Source organism: Trichosurus vulpecula, chromosome 9 (genome assembly GCF_011100635.1).
Source record: "Trichosurus vulpecula isolate mTriVul1 chromosome 9, mTriVul1.pri, whole genome shotgun sequence".
NCBI lineage: Eukaryota > Metazoa > Chordata > Mammalia > Diprotodontia > Phalangeridae > Trichosurus > Trichosurus vulpecula.
In genome coordinates this window covers 198,927,212-198,943,506 of record NC_050581.1, presented here as the reverse complement: position 1 = coordinate 198,943,506, position 16,295 = coordinate 198,927,212, and the positions used below count along the sequence as shown (strand labels likewise).

At 43.2% G+C, this 16,295-nt stretch overlaps 1 pseudogene; it reads right to left on the bottom strand.

Moving 5' to 3' along the window:
• Window positions 1-12,630: 12,630 nt before the first annotated feature.
• Window positions 12,631-14,851, bottom strand: LOC118832356 (annotated as a pseudogene).
• Between the last annotated feature and the right edge of the window lie 1,444 nt (window positions 14,852-16,295).

The following is a 16,295-nucleotide window of genomic DNA, read 5'->3' as shown; positions in this document are numbered from 1 at the left end:
CACAAAAGATTAGGAATCTCTATCTTAAAGAATCCAGCCTGGAGTAAGCCTATGAGGGGACTGGGGGATGGGGAAAGAGCCTTTTCTAGTTGTGCCTAGTTTGGAATTCCCAACCTAAGTCACTCCAGCTCCCAACTTCCCCACAAACCTCCTTGTTAGAAATGTACTTAAATTGTCCAGGAATAAACAATACTCGTTGGAAGGCCAAGAAGGTTTTAATTATATCTTATATTTATTCCTCCTGAATAAATGGGTACATGCCCTGATCCTTTTATTGGCTCTTAATTGAGATTTCCCACCTGGCTCTTCATTGGTCAGATGCAGCCCCCTGAACTGTCCACATCAGGCCTCTTTCAAACAGCTTGGTGAGCTGGGGGAGGGGGAGATACTTTCAACTCTGTGGAAACACAACTGCTCCTGTGGTTTCTCACCCTCCTTCGTTGTTTGGTGCCCATTTAGGCATGTCCACCTCTTTTTCCTTTCAAGGCTACACTGTATTTGATTCTCATTTTAGAAAACAAATTACAAACAACAGGGAAGCGGCCCAGTTCCCAGAGCACTGGGCCTGGAGTTAAGAAGACCTGAGTTCAGATCTGAACTTAGACACTTACTGTGTGACTCTGGATAAGTCACTTATCCTCTGCCTACCTCAGTTTCCTTAACTGTAAAATGGAGGTAATTACAGCTCTACCTTGCAGGTCAAAAAAATGATATTTGTAAAGCACTTAGCATAGGTCCTACATAAATGCTTATCCTTTCCTTTCTTTATAAAGTAAAACCTGACAAATTAATAGATAACAAAAAAGAAGTAGTTTTAATGTTTTTGATGAATTTGATGTTTCCAAATTCAGCTGAGGTCTAATTAATCAATGAGAATTTATTAAGCTCCTACTATGTGCCAGGTACTAACCTGGGCACTGGGAACCCAAAGACCAAAACCAAAATGGGCGCTCCAAAGAAAACTACTTTGATAATTGAATATTAAGAGCAAGACCAAAAAGGAAATAAAACATGTCTCCCTTTCCCCCATCAATAAGTCAGGACCTCAAGGAGATAAACTTCAGGCAAAGGAAGCTCAGGAAACAGCTTCCTCACCCCTGGCTAATCTAGACGGGGAAAGCACCTGGACAACCAGAGATAAGTAAGGTGTGGCAGCATCTGCTGCTGTGATGAACCCTGGAGTCTCCTACTATAGGGAGAAACAGTCTGGATACAGGGGAGTAAATACAGAATAGAAACAAAGCCAATACAAAAGTTTCTTTTCTTTGGGTGGGGGGAGAAAGGGAGGAAGGATATTTGGTTATAATTATGAAATGAGTGACAGTGGTAGAGGGAGAAAGGGGAGAGAAAGACCTCTTGGAGAGTGTGGCAGAGGTGAGGAGGCCTCACACTCCAACAGATGGAATGCTGTGTATGGCAAACATCCAGCAGCCCAATCCAGCTGAAATGTGAAGACATAAAGATATATGGTCTATAATAAGGCTGGAGAGGTTGGCTGGAACCAGGTGGTAAAGCCTTCAGACAGCAAACAGCAGAGTCTGTATTTGATCCTAGAGTTAATAAGGAAGCCACTGATCAGAGCTGTGCTTTAAGAAAGTCATATTACAGTTGAGTGGAGGATATGTGAAGAGTGGAGGAGCTTGAGGTAGAGAGAAAAATGAGGGGCTATTGCAACAGTCCAGGTGAGAAGTAATTCCTGAGCAGAGAGAAGGGGCATGATGTGAGAGACAGTGGGGAGGCAGAGTCAATGAGGCTCAGAAACTAATTATTTGTGGGTGGAGACAGAGAGGGAGCCACCAAAGATGGCACTGAGATCAAGATCCTAAATGCCCGGAAGGCTGAGCATCTCCGATGTAAGCCCCTTCACTCTCTTCCTCTCATTCGTTGGGGGTTTTGTTTGTGCCCAAAGTGTATGCTCTGATGGACAGATCAAGGAGTTGTTGGTCATCCAACCACCAGCCTGCTACAGTACAGACAGTAGGCATCCTTCAGCCACTTGGCCTGGCATAGATTGTTAGGCTCACCTCCTTTAAGTGGCTATGGATCAGTCCTCTGGGGTTTAATGGCACCAGCATGCATGTCCTTTACAGCCAGGACACCACCATCTTCTACTGGGAATCTGTACGGAACCTCCTCGGGGCAGTGGGACCTCGTTTACGTTTTAGGCCTTGACTGATATTGACAAGAAGGGGATCACTGGACAAGCTGGAGCCTCAGGTCATATATACAAAATGCTTCACAAGCCTCAAAGTCCTATATAAATATCAATCATCATTACGAATTCTAACAACTAGCATTTATCTAGTGCTCCAAGGTTTACAAAGCACTTTACATGTATCATTTCACTTGGTCCTCAAAACAACCCTGGGAGGTACATCATATTATCACTCCCATTTTGCAGAGAGGAAACTGAGACCCAGAGGTTAAAGGACTTACCCAGGGTCACCAGGCTAGAAAGTGTCTGAGGCAGGATCTGAACTCAGGTCTCCCTGATTCCTCGTCTATCCCTTAGAGCACTTTGCCACCCATTTGTTCTAGACCTAAAGTTTCATCATCCTGGTGAGAAAACTCCCTGTATCAAGGCCTATCAATCCCTACATTCTAATGGGGGAAGACAGCATATAAAAGGAGATGAAAATGGGGAGACATGTGGGCAAGGAAGAGAGGAAAGTCCTGCTGTGGGGGCGCAGCAGAGAAAGTTTGGAGAGTCGGGGGGCAGCCTAGAGAGGAAGGAAGATTCCAGCCCGGCTGGCCTCCTTGAAATGGAGGGAGGAAACCACTCAACCAATAGGAGAGGCCTCAGGGGCTGAGAATACTTCCAATGGGTGAAGTCTATGGTGGGAAAGAGTTTCCAGAGTGGAGGTTTCTCTGGCATGGTAGAAAAAGTCTAGAAAAGTCAGGGGTGCAACCTGGAGAAGAATCGAGATGGTTGTTATGCAGTTGTGTCTGACTCTTCATGACCCCTTTTGGAGTTTTCTTGGCAGAAATACTGGAGTGGTTTGCTATTTCTTTCCCCAGCTCATTTTACAGATGAGGAAACTGAGATAAATACACAGCTAGTAAGTGTCTGAGGTCAGATTTGAACTCAGGAAGATGATTCTTCCCAACTCCAGGCCTGGCAGTCTAGTCTATTCACTATATTCACTATTCACTAGCTGTCCCCAGTGGTATTACTTAATCTAATTAAAATACACATCTTAAGAAAGATGTCATGAAGTTTAAGAGTGAACAGTTCAAACAATCTACTCCAGGAGTTGCATCTTGACCAAATCAAAGATTGTATCTCATTCTAAAAGGGGCGCAGGTGTGTGCACGCACAGACACACACTCATTTTCTCTTGGTCCCAAATGAAGCATTTGTAATACAACAGTACAGCTACAAAACCAGCTCTTCATGCAGCATATTTGATTGGCACTAAAAGATCCTCATGGCAATGCTTGGCGAACAAACGGCTTACTGGGCCCTTTCCTAATAATTTCTCAGCCTACAGCTGGGGCCCTGCCCCTCTGCACCTCCCACTCAGTTGTGAGGTTGTGGAGATGAAGGCCGAGGTAGATTTTTTTTGGTGAGCCAACTGGTCCTTTGTTTTTACTCATTGATAGTATCCTTAAAGATTCCTATGTAAACATGGAAAAAAAAAGCTCCCCTGGCCCCAAGCTGTAATTTGGGCCCCGGTGCTATTGCCTGGTTTCCCAAATTTTCTGAATGGCTTACCAGCATGATTGTCAGGAGCTTGTAGGACTGTGAGGTAGAGAGAAAGGAGTGCTGGAATCGGAATCAGAGCCTGGCTCTGCTCCCCCTCACCTCTGGGTATGTGCAATCTTAGGCCAGGCATCATCTGGCCCTCATCTTCTTCATCTGCAAAGTGAGAAGACACAACTGCATGACACAATCTTGGGTCTCCAGTCGTAAGAGCCCTTGGAGAATGGCTGGGCTGGGACCCTCATTTTACAGAACAGAACAAGTGACTTGCCAGAGGCCACAATGGCGGAATCCAAAGGTACCCTCAGCTCCTGAAACTCCAATTCCGTGGCTCTTTCCACTTTCCATCGGCGGCTCTGCTTGGTTTCAACTTGATGGGACAAGATGCCCCTCCCAGGATAAGCTGATCACCTCTCATCTCCCTGCTAACTCATCTTTAGACTCTCAAACTCGTTCCCATCTCCCTCACCTCCCCTCTGATTGGAGGGCTAGAGGGTGGAGCCCTCAACTCTTCCCAAAGCCTTCCTTCCTGGAGGCCAGGATGGGGACTCCCTCTCATACACTCTCCTTGGCAAGATGGTGCCCAGCGTGTTCCTCCACCCCATCCCCCAGCTTTCTTTTGTGGGCTCTTTCCCCATTAGACTGTAAGCTTCTTAAGGGCAGGGACTTTTAAAAATAATATCTCCAGTCCTTAGTACATTGCCTAGCACACAGTAAACCTTTTATAAACATTCATTGAATCTAATACAATCCTGCCTTTTATTTTTATCATCACTTAAATTCCTTTCAGCTTCAAATCCTATGAGCCTCTGATCTGTAAGTTGGTAAAATCATACAATGAGACTCATTGACTTTTTAGCTGTTTTTCCCATTTGCTAGCTTTGTGGTGTCTGATGTCAGAAACCAAGCATGTTCTGAGCCAAAAGAGCTTGGAATGTGAAACTGTATTTTCTTTTCCTTATTTTGAGAGTCTTCTCTGACGCACTTCTGGTAGAAGACTTTCAACATCATTGTCCAGAAAAGGGCTTTTCCAAACGGTTTCTCACTTCAGATTTGGTTTGGTTTGAATGATGGACTCTTCTTCAGCAGAGACTCAAGCCACTAAAAAAAGCTACATCTATTTTAGACAAAAGCAAAAATTGGCAGCAGAAACCTCCCAATGCTCTGTCCTTTGAGACAAGGAGCTGATGTTTGTAATATGCCCTAAGAATTCTTTTTTTCTGTAACAAGAATAAGCTTATGAAGATCCATCCACATGTGAGGTAACAGTGGAAGGAGGCCTAGACATACATTTTGGCTCTGCCCCTTACCACCTGTGTGATATTGGCCAAGTCACTGGACTCCTGGACCTCTGTTTCCTCTCCTGTAAAATGGCTTTTAAAGTCCTTCCATCAAATGGCAAAAGAGCTCCAAAAAGCCAATGAGAAGAATGCCTTGAAAGGCAGAATTACCCAAATGGAAAAGGAGGTCCAAAAGACCACTGAAGAAAATATTACCTTAAAAATTAGATTGGAGCAAGTGGAAGCTAGTGACTTTATGAGAAATCAAGATATTATAAAACAGAGCCAAAGGAATGAAAAAATGGAAGATAATGTGAAATATCTCATTGGAAAAACCACTGACCTGGAGAATAGATCCAGGAGAGATAATTTAAAAATTATTGGACTACCTGAAAGCCATGATCAAAAAAAGAGCCTAGATATCATCTTTCAAGAAATTATCAAGGAGAACTGCCCTGATATTCTAGAGCCACAGGGCAAAATAGAAATTGAAAGAATCCATCGATCACCTCCTCAAATAGATCCCAAAAAGAAATCTCCTAGGAATATTGTCGCCAAATTCCAGAGCTCCCAGATCAAGGAGAAAATACTTCAAGCAGCCAGAAAGAAACAATTTGAGTATTGTGGAAACACAATCAGAATAACCCAAGATCTAGCAGCTTCTACATTAAGAGATCGAAGGGCTTGGAATACAATATTCTGGAGGTCAATGGAGCCAGGATTAAAACCAAGAATCACCTACCCAGCAAAACTGAGTATCATGCTCCAAGGCAAAATATGGATTTTCAATAAAATAGAGGACTTTCAAGCCTTCTCAGTGAAAAGAGCAGAGCTGAATAGAAAATTTGACTTTCTAACACAAGAATCAAGAGAAGCATGAAAAGGTAATCAAGAAAAAGAACAAGGAAAAGAAATTTCAAGGGACTTACTAAAGTTGAACTGTTTTGTTTACAATCCTACATGGAAAGATGATGTGTATGAGTCATGAGACCTCAGTAATAGGGTAGCCGAAGGGAATATGCATGTATGTATACATATATATATGTTTATGTATATATATGTATATGTGAGTGTGTATGTATGTATATGTGTATGTGTATATATATGTCAAGAGAGAGAGTGGGCACAGGGTGAGTTGAAGATGAATAAGGGATGAGAGAGGAATATATTGAGAGAGGGAGATAGGGAGAGATACAATGGGGTAAATTATCTCGCATAAAAGTGACAAGAAAAAGCAGTTCTGTAGGAAGAGAAGAGAAGGCAGGTGAGGGGGAATGAGTGAATCTTGCTCTCATCAGATCTGACCTGAAGAGGGAATACCATACATACTCAATTGGGTATCTTACCCCACAGGAAAAAAGGAGGAAGAAGATAAAAAAGGGGGGATGATAGAAGAGAGGGCAGATGGGGGTGAAGGTAATCAAGAACAAACACTTTCGAAAAAGGGACAGGGTCAAGGGAGAAAATTCAATAAAGGGAGATGGATTAGGAAGGAGCAAAATATAGTTAGTCTTTCACAACATGAGTATTGTGGAAGGGTTATACATAATGATACGCATGTGGCCTATGTTGAATTGCTTGACTTCTTAGGGAGGGTGGGTGGGAAGGGAAGAGGGGAGAGAATTTGGAACTCAAAGTTTTAAAAAATTGATGTTCAGAAACAAAAACAAAAAAGTTTTTGCATGCAACTCGAAAATACAATACACAGGCAATGGGGCATAGAAATTTATCTTGCCTTACAAGAAAGGAAGGGAAAAGGGGATAGGAGGGGAGTGGGGTGACAGAAGGGAGGGCTGACTGGGGAACAGGGCAACCAGAATATACGCCCTCTTGGAGTGGGGGGTGGGGTAGAAATGGGGAGAAAATTTGTAATTCAAACTCCTGTGAAAATCAATGCTGAAAACTAAATATATTAAATAAAAAAAAATTTAAAAAAAGAAAAAAAGAAAGTCCTTCCTGCTCTAAATCTTTGATCCCATAATCCTGCCCAGAAAACAGACTCTATCCAACCTCTAAACAGAAAGACAACAGTAGCTGATATTTCTTCAGTGGTTTAAGGCTGGACTTTGCACACATCCAGTTTGATCTTCACAACAATGCTGTAAGGCAGGCACTCTACACCCGATTTACCAAGGAAGAAACTGCGGCTCAGGCAGGTTAAGTGTCTCATAACCACTGAAGTGTCAAAGGCATTATTTTAACCCAAGCCTTCCTGACTCTGAGGCTAGCCTTCGATCCCCTACAATGACAAAGGCAATCAAAGAGCACATGGTGGGGTTTGTTTCAAAGGGTATCTGCATTTACCTCTCACTAGAGAAACTCTAGAGAATCCAGTACAGCACCTGGAGTGCCAACCTGGCTTTCTGGCTGTCTTTGCTTGTCTGCCTTACTTTTCAGCTCCTTCATCTTCCAGCCTCTTCCCTGCTGCCATTCACACCCCCTGGCAGGGGGATAACTTGGCTCTCCTCACTTGCCATTTCTTTCCCTGATGCCAGAGGAGCAGACCCTGGGCCCCTGTTCTCTTCCTCAGACTGTGCTGATGAGCCTAAGCAGTGGTGTAGGCACACTCTTTGTTGACTTTTTATTCTGGGGTTCGAGGGGTAATTAAGAAGATTCTTTGATGGTAGAGAAAAGAACACTCCTCCCCCACTTCTCTTTGAACATTCCTTTTGTTTTAAGGAGTGAAGGAAGGATATTCTTGCTACCAAGGAGGCTAGTCTTTGTCTCCCAAGAATTCTTTTGGACCATCCATCATTTCCTCCTTCTGACATCTGTACCTCAGGACATTGCTGGTGCTGCTGCTAGTGCCAGCTATGAGCAAAAGCAGTGCAGATGCTGAGGATTAGAAGGTAAAGATGACCCCACCCTCCTCTCAGGGAACTTACACTCTTGTACTAATGGTGGCAAAGAGGCTTACAAAAGTCATGAGGATGAGACAAGTGAGAGTGTGGAGAAATTCTAGAATGGTGCTCTCAGAAGTCTGGCGTGATAGACTTGGGCTGACAGGGAGGAGGTGGTAGTGCCAGGAACAGAAACAAAGAAGTTAGGGGTAGGGAAAGATTGAAAGTCAATGGGAATGATGAGTCCTAGGTTTGTTTGTTTTTTTCACTTCCTAATACTCATCCCCTATTTCCTTAAATTCTGTACATTTATGATATTTATGGGGAAATATTTCATTTGGAGGGCCTGGCAGACACCCCATGCACAGCTGTCATTCTCCAGGAATGGGAAATAAATTTCTCCCTGGGAAATATATTTTTTAGGTCTACATGGAACTGGTGCATGGAGACAGGGGACAGAGATAAGCTGGTCGTGGGAAGACTGGAGGAGAGTGGGGAGTATTTACTATTCCTTTTTTGGGGAGTGGTTGTTTAGAGTTAGCAGAAGGATGAGGCTAGGTTTAATATTGGCATGCAGGAGAGCAGTAGCCAAGAGGTGGTCACCCTTCCCAGGTCATGAGGAGAAAGAGGGAAGACAGTGGGGATTGTCTAGGAGATAGAAACACTATTTTTAAGATCATTTTACCTTTGTATAACCCAACTTCCCTGTAAATTATGGCATGTTAAGAATTTGATCCCTCTCTACATTTTGAAAGTCACAGTGTCCTTTAGTTTTGTTAGTGAGTTTTAGACTGTTTAGATTATTGAACAATTTGGAATGTATTATGATTTGTACATATGTGTGTGTGTGTGTGTGTGTGTGAGATACGGTATGAGATGCTAGTTTGCTCCACTTCTGACTAAATTATTACCCAGTTTTCCCAATAGTTTTTGTTTATTGATGAATGCTTTCCCAAGTATGAGCCTAGACATATTAAACCCTAGTTTCATGTGTGTACCTGGTTCTAGTTCATTATTATCCGATCTTTTTCACTAATCTATTTGTCTTATATTTTTATCTAGTATCAGATAGTTTGGAAAATTACTATTTTCCAGCCCTGTATGTAGTACAAATAATTGGAAACAAAGTAGTTGTCCATTGACTGAGGACTGGTTAATGGGAGTGGTATGTAAATATTATCACTGAGCTGTAAGAAACTATGAAAATGAAAAGTAGAGAAAAGCGTGATAAAACTTATACAAAATGATGCCATAAATTAGCCCAGAAAAGCAATAATATAATGATTCTAATCAGGTACATGGAAAGAATAGCAATAATTAAAAAACCAATCATCGTGTCCAAAAATCCCCAAAAAACTCAATCATTAATGACCACTTGGTCCTGGGCAAGAATTGAGAAAATGTACCTTCTCTCACTTTTTTGCTGGTGGGGAGCATTTCATATACTATCTGAGTCAATTAATTGTTGGTTAAATTTACTGAAATGTTTTATTTTTCTTTTCTATTTTTTTAATCTTTCTTTGTTTTGTTACAAGAGACAAGGAGGGAGAGAAAATAATTTAGAAATGAAGATGATACAGAAATAAAAGATTGAAAATCTTTTAAAAATTAAAGGGAAAAATATGTCACTATAGAAATTCTGACAGATATGCTCGATTTTCTGACTCATTGTCGCCAGTTTCATCTATAAATATGCTTGGAATCATATGGTTTTTCTCAGCCTCATGTCAAACTTTTTACATACTTATTCTCTCCTTGCTGTGGGCAGGACACCAGCATATCCTGGAACAGCTTCGGTTAACTCCCTTATCTCCAAACCACCAACCAGGGCCGCTGTGAGCCCCGATGCTGTAGAACAGACATAGGGCAAGTATTCCGGAAAGGAATTTGGAATTATAGTGACTAAAAAGCCCATATCCTTTGGCCCAGAAAAAGCAATATTGAGCACATATTCCCTAGGAGATCAAGGAGATTGAAGATTGGAAGAAAGGTCCGGAATGTATCAAGCATTTATAGCAGCACTTTTTGTAGTAGCAAGGAACTGGAAACAAAGTAGATCCCATCAGTTGGGGAACAGCTAAATTACTTGTGGTCCATGAATATAACAGGATATTAATGCACCATGAGACACAATATGAAAAATACAGAGAAGCATAGAAAGACTACTATGAACTGATGCAGAGTGAAGTAAGTAGAACCAGGAAAACAATATACACAATGACGACAACAACTTCAATGGGCTGAAAAATAGCAGAAAACCACAAAAATTTGAATTTGAAGTTGTCCCCAAATAAGAGGGGAGAACATGCACCTCTCTCTGGTCCTTGCCAAGGAGGCTGTAGGGGTGGAACACTATGTCTCATCAGTCTTGATGGATGTGTTAGTTTACTCCCCACCCCCACCTTTGTTAAAATTCTTTGTTAGAAAGGTGGCTGAGGATAATAATGATAATAATAACAAAACAACTAGCTTTTATAGAGTGCTTTAAGGTTGGAAAGCGCTTTATTTCATCCTCACAACAACCCTGGGATAAAAGGTGTTATTATTCTCATTTTACAGAAGAGCAAACTGAGGCAGACAGAGTAATTGACTTGCCCAGGGTCACACAACTAGTCAGTGTCTGAGGCCGGATTTGAACTCATGAAGATGAGTCTTCCCGACTCCAAGCCCTGAGGAAATTAGCTAGAAAATTCATCCTCTCCTAACCCCATCTGGGATTAAATTATCAGGGAGTGAAAATTAAAAGTTGTGAGTTGACTGCAGTCATTTTTCTACAGTTCCTTCCTGATTTCTATTATTTGATAACTTGCATTTCACACCTCTGGTAAAGTACTCTCTACTGGGTAAGGAAGAATCATTGAAAAGTCATTGATAGTGGGGGGATGGTATATCAAAAGGATTCTACATCCCTTTCCTCTTCTAAATTTGAGGCAATAGCGTATCGCATGCCTCAGTGTCTCAGTCTAGTGCCGTTAAAAGCAGAAATAACACTGAATATTTTAAAGAAATGCAACCCCCTGCTCCTGCCCTCCGAGCTCCATCCCAGTCCTTGAATCAGTAAGTTACAGGGAATGAAAATAAATTTCCACAACAGAAAGAGTAAAACCCTAAGGAGACCACCCAAATATTCCCAAAGGTTAAAGACCAGTGTCGTCTATGCCCTGCCCCTAGCTGCAGTGAATTCAGAGTTTACCATAAGCACAGTTTGTTATTAATGAAATGAACTCTGTTTTTCTGTATTTGTTTGGACAAAACTTTCAAATTTATCTCTGTTCTCTTGTCCATGAAACCCCTAGCGTTCACTCTGGGGACCTTTTCCTAGCTTGAGCCTCTGACTTAGAGAAAAGTGCTTCTTTCTCCAAAATTTACAGAGGTGCCTCCACTCTCTGTGTCAGACAGAAATGATCTGCCTTTGGTCACTTACATCACTAGACTTGGATAAATTTCCCCACAACTTCCTCTTTGGAGACTCCCCTCACTTCTCACTTGTCTATAATTCACAGGACATGCATATGCTGACCTGATTTGTAAAAGGTGTGCGTGTTTGCTTTTCTCTGAATCTTAAATCGCACGGATAGTTTCCAGGGCAGAGAGTGTGTCTGGGTAAAGCCCTCCACCAACTCTTTGTATCAGCAGTGCCCCATCTGTTGCTGGCCACCCACTTCTCTGGCCTTTCCTACCTGGTTCCACAGCTTCCTCCTTGGAAATGACAGCCCACGGAACAGGATCATCTGTAAACCTAAAGAGAGGAAGAGATTGGAAAATACCTCAGAGATCTGAGAGTACTCAGCTCCCATCTGACGTTCATCTGCTGCTTCTCATCAAGTCAATCCTTTGTTCTCAGCTCAGCACCAGACACCAAAATCATGGGATCAGAGGTGAAAAGAGTCATAGGAGAGTCATTTGAGTGAATCACCAGGTGTCTGGCATGAGATGAATCTCATGCCACTTGAGTCCTAAATCCCAAATAAAATGATAATCTCCCATCTCACTAAAAATTTTAAAATAATCTAGAAAATATATGCTTTGGCTTCTTGGCATCAAATCATAACATTTTATTAAAGTATCACCAAATTAAAAACCTACATGTTTAACTTCCTCCTGGGACTTAGATATCAAAGTAGAGGAAGGGCTGAACAGAGGCTTTCCAGGATCCCCCTTCTCTGGAATCTATAGCACACGAATTTGGCAAAGAAAATAACCGAATTTTTGGTTTGGTTTTAATAAATATGCTTTATCATCATAATATCAAAAGCCTATATTTGCATAGGTTTTTTAAGATCTGCACATAAAATCTCAGGGGCTGGCCTGGAGCAGAGGTGGATCATATCAAAGAAAAAGACTTCATTGATATGGCTCACCAAAGCATACGCTGGCCTTGCCAAGAACCTCAGTCTGTTTGCGAAACATAAAGCAAAGACTTTCTGGTCACTTCTGATGCGGCGAACGAGAGGAGGTCAGATCTGGGGGGACCCCAGAGAGCCCAGATCTTCTCTGACCTCTGCTGCTCTCCTGTCTGCGCTCAGCTTGCTCTGGATCCTGCAGAAATGTGGCTGAAAAGGGCAAGAAACTGAATCTTCCATACAGACTTCCCTTTTAAAGAGTTCTGCTGATGTCTTTGTTTTTTTTTAACACATAGTTTCATTTATGAATGTTTGCATACAGACTTTCTATACACACACTACCTATATAATAAAAATGTACATGGCATAAGCACACACTGCTGTATAAATATAGAGCTCTACAATCTTGAATCTTCTCCTTCCTATTCATATTTGTCTCTCTTCTTCCTTTCCAGCCAGGTCCATCACTTGAGAGTTGGACAAAAGGGCCAAGTGTCATTTGTGTTGGTCTGGGACCAGAATTTGAGACATTCCTTGTGTAACACATGTGCACAGGCCATTGGGTAGAGCTCACTGGGCTGAACAAGCTTCTGGCACATTAGACACAGCTTGCAGGTAGATGGGGTATGTGAAGGCCTCCCAGGATAAGACACCTGAGCAGAGGTCAGGAACATGGGAGTGTTTATCTGAGCCAATGGAGCAGGGAACAAGGGAGCTTGGATCCGACCAAGGGGCTGAGCACTCACTGCCAAGCGCTCCTGCTCTGCTAATTGTGTGGCCACCAGCTGGATCAGCTCCTCCATTGTCAGCCCCACCATGGTGGTTCATGCTGTCTTGATCTGCTAAAGGATGTTGGTCATTTGCGCCTTGTTGCATTGTGGAAACTGAGTCAGCAGCTTCTCCAGGATCTTTTCTAGTTTGTCCACTGGCTGGGGTCGGTGCAATTCAGTGGGAGTCTTAACACCACCCAAGCTTGGTGGAGGTAGGAGGGAGGTAGCAGGAGACACATGTGGACCATGGGGGCCAACAAGAAAAGCCAAGCCAGGATCGTTTCTCCCATGAGTGACAGGTAGAAGTGAGGAGGGCTGGTTGGGCCTTGAGATAGCAGGGTTCAGCATTGGGAAGGATAGGGCACGAGAGTCTGCACTGGGCATGACCATGGGCATGGTAACCTGCCCAAAGGAGAAAGGCATCCGAGGAGCCAGGGAAGGATTGGGTGAAAACAGCTGAAGCATGAAGTCTATCTCTGAAGCGGGTAGGGGCAGGGTAGGGGTAGGGATCTGTAGAAGACTACTCAACTTTGCCCCATTCCTCACCAGTTGGATATGGTTATTAAATTGATCCCAGACATTCTCCTTCATCATCAGAACTCCATTCAATCTTGTCTCCCAATCCTGCTTGGAACCGATTGTTTCCAATGTTGGAGGTGTTGACTTGATATAGGTCAGGTGCAGCTCTGCCTCCTTTTCTGCTTCTTCTAGCTTTAATACCAGTAGCTCTTTCTGACTTTCCGGGGATAAGATCTCGGCTTTCCGGGCTTGTTCAGTTTCCTCCATAACGTTCCGGTTGACCTCACCATCCTGCTTCTTGAGCTTGTCCAGCTCCATCTCCCATAGCTCCTTTTCCTCAGCCTGTTCTACGATTAGAGAAACAATTTTTATTCTCCTCCTCCTGATTTTCCAGTGATCTTCTGTTCTTCTCACAGAGCTTTCAGGCCTTGCTCCCTCTGAAGACACTCCTTGTTTTCCTTCTCTACCTTCTTCCTTGCTTCCTGTCGCTTGACGGTCACATCCTGGATGGCCTTTAATGTCTCCCGATGACTCTCCGTCTCTTCTCTCTGCTGCTGTAATTGCCTTAGCTGCGCCTGAAGTTGACTCTCCACCTGCCTCTGCTTGTCCAATACTTCCTGGCACCACTCCTTCACCAGGGTCCTTTCTGTCATCCTTTTATCCAAACTCTTTTCAATATATCCCGATCTGTATTCACCTCCAAATCAGTAGTCTCGAAGTCAGTCTGCACAGCAATGTTCCGAGAGAGCTTCAAGGATGAGCCAAACTGAGCCACATTCTGACCAGCTCTGCCTCCTGAACCCCACTTCTCCACACTTGGTGGGGGTTGGTAATCCAGGCCTGTATCTTCCCTACCTTCCAGTAGAACAGAAGCTTGTGATTCCTCTTCTGAATAATCCCTGGAGGTATTCTGATGATTCACACGGCTCTCTGCCTCATGGGGCAATGAAGATGGTGGTAGGCTATCCCAGGAGTGTGTGTGTTCCTCTTCTCTTGCTATAGTGGTCAAATCCTCCAAATCAGACTGACCATTGTCAGTACCCAGGTACAAAGTCTGAATGTCTATGGAACCATTTCCAGGAAGATCAAGAACTGTGGATCCCAAGTCACCTCATAAAGTCACATGGTCCTCTGTGCTTGGTAACACATCACCTGCTGATGAACCAGGACTCATTTTTGCATGTTCCAGACTAACATCTTTGCTCTTCTCTTTGGTTAACATGTGGTCGCTAGATCCTATCAACAGAGACAAGCTCTTGGTTTCCTGCACGGATGTATCTCTTGGGCTGAGACCACCAGGGAGACCTTGCTCTGTGTTAGAACCACAGGAGATGGAAGCAGCTTCTTGAGAAGCAAGAGCAGAGGCTGAATCACTGCTTAGCTTGGAAGCCATCATGCTCTCTGCATTCAGAAACAAATCCCAGGCTGAGCGGGTGGAGCCTGTAGTGGGGGGGGGGGAGCACACGGGGGCACGCAGGCGGGAAGCCTGCCTTTGTTTTTACCAACCTCCATGTGAAAGGAATCCACACTACCACATACTCAACAAGTGGTACCAGGTAAGCAAAGCAACACTGTGACTGAGTCTGATCTTGGAATGATCTCGTACATATTTTGTATGTAATGTTTTAATGTATTCCCCATTAGAATAAAAACTCCTTGAGGTCGGGACTGTCTCACATTTGCCTGTATATCTCTAGGGTCACCCCCACAGTGACTGGTGAATGTTAGGACCTTAATAAATGCTTGTTGGTTGACAAGGCATGCAGTTTTCTGTAGGCTTCATTATCTATTTCCCAGGCCCTTCATTAGTCTTTCAGTCACTCGGAGTTGGGCTTCCTTTTACTTATCTTTGCATTTACATGGCTAAAGTCGAGGTGTAGGTTGTTCTGGTCCTGCCTATTCAGTCTTCCATCAGTGCATACAAATGTTTCTCAGAATTCCTTACATTCAAGACTCCCTTTTTAAAGATCAGCACAGAGAGGTGGCTCCTCCCACTACCTCGGCAACCAATCTGTCCTTAATCAAACCTCGCTGAGACAAAGAATGGGTCAATCCTCAAGTCCTTCATAGGGAGATGAATGGATCACATTGATCAGAGAATTTACCTAATCAGCTTCTTACACATAGAGGTGATTACCTAAACTTGAGCTGGTCAATGAACTGGTTCAGCTTAGGTTTTGATAAACCTGCTAACATACACAGTGTGTCTAACACCCCGATCACCCCACTCCCTTCCTTTCTTCATTACTGGCAATGTTTCCATTTGCACCCTAAGAATTTTGGTCTTAGGAGATTCCCGTCCTTGCTGGAGAGAAGAATTCAGGCCTTAGTAATTTTAGACCCAGGGATTCCACCCATCTTTTCCTCTCCAGCAGTCCAGGGCATACGTCTGACTGTTCAGCTTACCCCCTCTTCTCTAAAGCAGATCCAAAGATGTGGTATTCACTTCTCCTCCAGGCTTCCTCAATTTCTAGCCCAGCAGCCCAGTTCCTCCTTGCCAATCAGAATCAGTTCTGGAATTGCAGTTTCCTTCCACGTTTCCATTGCCTTTTTTGTTAACAGCTTCATGAGATAAATGGCACATCGCTCATAATTGTAGAGCTTTGGTGTCTGTCCTAGAAGATTGAAATCTCCCAATATGAGAACGGAGCCTATTTTGTTCTCCTGCCATTCATACATTTTTCTTTAATTTCACTATAGCTGGACTCTATTGGCTTCATCTAATGTTGAATTGTCAAGATTTGGAGGGGGCGGGGATGCAGTTTTGAATGGCTACAGTTAGTTTGCCAGGACACCACAACAAACATTTATTAAAGGCCCAATTTGTGCAGAGCACTGGG